The sequence below is a fragment of the Lissotriton vulgaris genome (assembly GCF_964263255.1).
Source record: "Lissotriton vulgaris chromosome 9 unlocalized genomic scaffold, aLisVul1.2 SUPER_9_unloc_1, whole genome shotgun sequence".
In the NCBI taxonomy this organism is placed as follows: Eukaryota; Metazoa; Chordata; class Amphibia; order Caudata; family Salamandridae; genus Lissotriton; species Lissotriton vulgaris.
The window spans coordinates 1,013,323-1,019,322 of record NW_028240616.1 but is presented as its reverse complement, the minus strand read 5'-3'; positions in this window follow the sequence as shown (position 1 = coordinate 1,019,322).

Here is a 6,000-nt window from a genome sequence, read left to right as displayed (position 1 = left end):
CGGCCTACCTCCGCCGGGGGCCCGGCCTCCACCTCTCGGGTAGGAGATGGCAATGCAGACAGGGGGTAGTCGGACCGCCGGGCTCTTAGTGCGGTCTCAGGGCCCAGTTCAGGCACAGCCCTCAACCCCCCGAGCGCTACAGGCAGGTGTCTCAGGGCCCAACGCAGGGCGGGTCTCAGGCTCGCATCAACTCTCCTCCCGCCGGGGGCGCGACCACAGGCCCCCCAAGTTCCCCCAACTCCTCACCTCGATGAGCTTTGGATCGCTCGGGGTCTCTTCTGCTGCGTGTGGGGTCCGGCGGTCCGGCCGGGGCAGATGTCAGCCGGTGTGCAGGGCCCTAGATAGGGTGTTGTGCAGTGTTAGGGGGGGTCAGGCGGGCTGCCAGTTCGTGCGCGCCCACCGTCTCCTACCGCCGTGTGGGCCCAAGCCGGGGCCTAGCGTGCAGCGTCCCTCAGGCACAGTCCGCTTCGGGCATCGGCCGCCTCGCCGTCCGCGGCGGAGCAGAGACGCAGAGGTCTCAGATGTGGTATGCCGAAGCCCCGTCCAGTCCGCCGGTAGCCGCACAGCCGGGGCAGCGCGGGATTCACTCACCCCCGTTGGCAAGTCCAGGGTCCGCACAGGCCCAAGCCAGGTACTAAAGTAGATGCTCTCTCGGGCAACAATGCGGGCCAGCCCCGGGGCTGCCCGACCACGCCAGCGATGATAGTGCAGGTCTTCTGTGCTCCGGGGGGGTCTCGCTGTCAGGTAGCCGTCTCCGACTCACCCGCGCCGCTCCGCAGCAGCGTCCAGCCACCCCAAGGCCGAGGCAGATCCACTTAGCGCGGGGCCTGGTTCCCGGCACCTTCCCACCTTGTGGTGCGGCGGCGGCAGAGACGTGCAGCGGCCGCCCTCAGGGGTCACTCTCCGGGGCTCCGGGTGCCCCCCGCAGCGAGCCGCGTGGTTAGTAGAGCGTGGGGGGCCAGATGGGCTGTGTATCAGGGCTTTAGAGGGGGTTACACGGGACCAGGGCGAGGAGCTCCGCGGCTACACGTCCGTCCTGGCCGCCATCTTAGCCACGCCCACCATATGTAGGTGTTTTAACTATATTCTAAGTGTCTTTTAGCATAGCACTGGCTCTAGGACTGGTTAGTCAGAGTCAGTTACCACCAGTAGCCATCTAAAAAAGTTGAGAGTACAGGATGATTTTTCAACAAAGCTTCTTTCTGCGCCTATGTTTGTTCTTTCTGCATGTCTTCCTTCTTCCTGCACTTTTCTTCATCTTTGAGGACTTCTGTTGCTTCTTTCTGCATTTCTTTGTCTTCTTTCTGAGTGCTTTTTCTTGTTTCTTCACATGTCCTACCTCTGTAGGCATAGTTAGAAACTAGCATTTAAAAAAGCTTTGAAATTTACCTTAAAAAACCATACATTTCAGTTACGTTAAAGTTAGAAATTAGCATTTAAAAAACCTTTGAAATTCACTGAAGAAACCATAGGTTTCAGACATGTTATAGTTAGGAATTAGCATTTAAAAAACCTTAGAAATTCACAGAAAAAACCATAGGTTTCAGGGGCGTTATAGTTAGCTGGACATTTCACTCGTACAAAACCATTGAAATTCCCCCGTTATAGTTAGTTCAGCTAACTATAACTTGCGCGCCCGCAATGCACTGCTGATGACATGACATATTACATCACTCAGGACATGGTCAGTGACATCACTCATGACATAACTGATGACATCTCTAATGACATCACTGATGACATCACTGATGACATCATCCTTGTGATAGAGTGGCAGACCTCCTCTCACCCTAATATAACCTTTGATACCAACATTCAAACATAGAAAATACAATCTTCAAAAAAATGGGCATACCAATACCAGTTACAACAACCTATTCAGTAATTCCAAGATCTACATACACATCCATTCATTCACCAACAGTCATACATGTACTCACTCATCATATGTACTCATACACCTATACATCCTGTTACACAATGACACTCACCCATAGAGTTACTCACACACATAGTCACACTGTAAACAAAGTATCAAACATCCATTAAATTGCATACACAGTTATACACACACCACCACACTTACTGGTACAGAAACTTATACATACTTACTCTCTTAAGCAATCACTTATAGAAACACAGTCTAATTTATACAGGAACTCTTTCAAACTCTCACTCTCACATATATTCACTTATATACACCAAAACTCACATATACTAGTTTAAAACATATGTAGTTACTCATAAAGACACTATTGAGACAGTCATTCACTCACTAACACACCCATAGACACACTCATACACCCATACAGTCCTGCACACATACTGTCTCAACACATACAAACAGTGATGCACTCATTCATGTATCTATGCACTAAGAACCATATACACTCAGACACTCATACTGATACTCAAAAAAACAACTAATAACCTATATAGACACTCGTGTAGCTACTCACCAACCCATGCAGCCACTTATACACAAAGTAAGAGACTGATACAGATATTTACATATTTAAACATTACTCACTAACCCATGTATTCACTAAGATACACTTAATCAGTCTGTTATACAATCAATTTTACAAAAAGAAATTCAACCATTTAGACACTATATACACACTTATTCTTCCATCGACCTTGAGATATACATATATATATATATATATATATATATATATATATATATATATATATATATATATATATATATATAATGTTGTAAATAGGATGGTTATAGATGACAGGATACTTCTAGTTGATTACATGTAGATTTATTGTAGGACACAACTGAGTACACAACCTCGCCAGCTGACCAGACCATCAACTGACACTAGTAGAATTCTTAGGTGGAAGAAAGAACATACATAGGCATTGTGGTAGACAGAGAATGAGAGAACACTAAGAAAGGACTAAGACTACAGACAACCACATTACATGAAGAATCAATGTACAACACATATATATATATATATATTCCTCCCACTCTGGTTCCGTTTGCCGTTACTGCAGCGCTCAAATCGGGTGCGGCGCCCTGCAGCTGAACCACGCTGCTCACAATTTTCACACAATTCCTCCAGGCTGGAGAAACAAAACGGGTCGCACTCCACAGGTCGTTTTTGCAATTTTTCTTTTTATTTTCTTACATCCTCATAAGTTTTAAGCAAGGGCAGATGTTAAGATCATATATAGTATAGATATAGATAAATATATATATCTATATATCTATATATACATATATACACACACAAAGTTTGTAGATTGTGGGGCTAAGAATAGTAATTCTATATTTACCTATTGTCACTCACCTGCTCAGTATTCTTTTGCTCTATGTTTTTGGGATGTTATTTTGGTCACACAATATATTTGTACTCAATATTTTGTCAGACAACCAAAAACATCACATATGTCAATACTAGTCATTAACGCGTTGGCTAATCTAGACCGATAGGTTGCAAAGTGTAGGGCAGGATACAATGGAGTTAAATCCCATGGATGTCTAATGGATGTCTAATCACCAAAAAGCCAATGGCAGAGGAAGTGACATCACAGACCCACAATAACATTTCCTTGGTCAGCACTAATCAAACAACCATCTATTCGTTACTGGGCGACTAGGAAAATGGAAGAATAAAAAATGGAAAGGAGAGAAAGTCATTTTATGTTTCTGCTCCTGCCTCTGCCTTCATGTTCTGTGACACCAGGGGCAGAAGATGCCATGCCAGGGTACCCAAAGGGCAGGTGTAGGTAGCTGTTGCCATCTTGTCCACATCCATTTGATATCCATGTGAACCGTTCAATTACTCATTAGCTTAGTGATGTCCTCTTAACTATTAAATATTTATCTGTGAAACTTGATTAACACATTTGAAGTCAAAGAGGTCAATGTGAGCTCTTGTGCAGGCATCCCTTACATCTGTGATCGGCTTCAGGCGACTCTGATGTATAATGTGATGTCTGAATATACACCTAAACTTTGAGTGGAAAGAATGTCTATAGTAAAATAAAATTCAAAGGAAGGAAGGAAGAGCTCGTGACCTTTGACTCCGCCTACCTGGATGTTTGCTTGCACCTAATCCATGCCTTTAAAGCTTCTGCCACAATTTCTCAGATCACTTCGCAGAGGAGGGTGAAAAGTTTAGAAATGTGGCTAGTTCAGGCACTGAGTTTGGAGCTAATGTTGTAGAAGGAGTTATGTAGATGGCATGAAAAAGCCCTTTATGATAATCTGCTTTGCAAATGAGATGTGTGCCGGACTTCTAAGCAACCTTTAGGCCAAACTTTAGATAGTGAAAGAATGCGCTGCCGATTGATCAGAAGGAAAGGTGTGGGAGTCAGACACCACTACAGTCAGACACAAGTGAGAATTATAAGGTGTGTCCAAACACTTACTGCAACACCAGGGCACGCTGGCAGTGCCAAAGAACAAAAAATAAATAGACGTACCGTTTCACTATTTTAGTTCAAATCAACTATAACATTGCTGGCATCTTTTTAAACCACCACTAATGTGTTGGGTGAAAATGCCCAGGAATGTACAAAAATCATATTTTCCCAGATGTGTGGCTGTTACTTATAACTCAACACCTGCGAATTGTAGTCACGTGAATGTTACACAGATCTAGGACTGAGGCATATTTCCCCTGTTTTTATCTTCCCACTATCTTTTTCATTGGTGAAATCATTCTACACATAACAAAATAAGTGTTACTTTTATAGCTCTTTTCCTTTGGGATGCTAAGGGATGCAAATATGCACATCATGGCTCGTCTTCTGTTTAATAAAACACAGAAGCGGTGTGGTCTCCATGAGGTTGCATCTGCTGGCATTACAGTATGGCATGATGGCCAACGTCCTGATGGTGGCAACTGGTCCATATGGGGGTAGGGTGGGATTAGGGCTCAATAGAGAGCTAATGGTGTTCCAAGCCTTCGTCCATCAAGTCTTTGTATAGGGTTCTTACAGCAGAGGGATATTGGTCTCATACAATTCATCAGGTGTCAATAGAATCCCAATTCCTAAATATTCGCTGTATTTTGACGATAGAATAAGGCCATGAGATTCAATTATATCAGCTATTCTCGCTGTCTTATCAGGAATGCTGCGTCCCATAGACTTAGAGTGATTGGCCTTGAACCCAGAAACCTCTTCAAATCTCACGAGCTCAGCCATGTATACCGGAAGTGATGTTTCAGGATTAGTAATTGAGCATAATATATCATTTGTGAAGATGGTGAGTTTCTAAGTTGATGTGTGGGCCTGTACTACTGGGATATCAGGATTCATGTTTATTTATATAAAACCATCCACATCTGGGGCCTTGGTAATCGTTTGTTTTTATGACTTCTAATATGTCTTGTTTTGTTACAGGTTCTTCTAAAGTTTCTATCTGGTCAGGTGGAATTTTGGGGTAAGTGATATTAATGAGATAGTCATCTTGGACGATTACCTGGGCTTTCTGCACACTGTAAAGATCTGTGTAGAATTCAGAACATTTCTAGATTATTTCTTCTGGTAAGAGTTTTATTGTTCCATTTTTGCCCTTAATCTGTTTTATTGGGGTGTGGCCAAGATGGCAGGCAGCTAGGATGTCTATCCTGATCTCTCCGTGCTGCCGCAAATATTAGCACCCGTTATAGCTCAACAGCCCCCCGTCTAGGTGTTGCGGGCAGCAAAGAGTGGGGAGACTGCTGGAGGAAACCAGTGCGGACCGCGCGCAAGGCAGCACTGAGATCTTCTCATCGAGGGGTGCGGGAGACAACAGACACAGCTACCTCTCACTCTCCTTCATAAATAGCCTTTGCCTTATTCAAGTGACCTGCTTTTTAGCTTTCTGTTTGCTCAATGTAATTTCCAACTGAGTAATGTGTCCAATTCCCCCTCTACTTCTTAGATGATTTAACCCCTTCACTGCGGCGGCTATTCCGCCGCAGTGCTAAGGGGGTGGGGGGGCCGCGCGGCGGTCCCGTGCTCGTGACGGAACCGCTCCGTCATGGCACG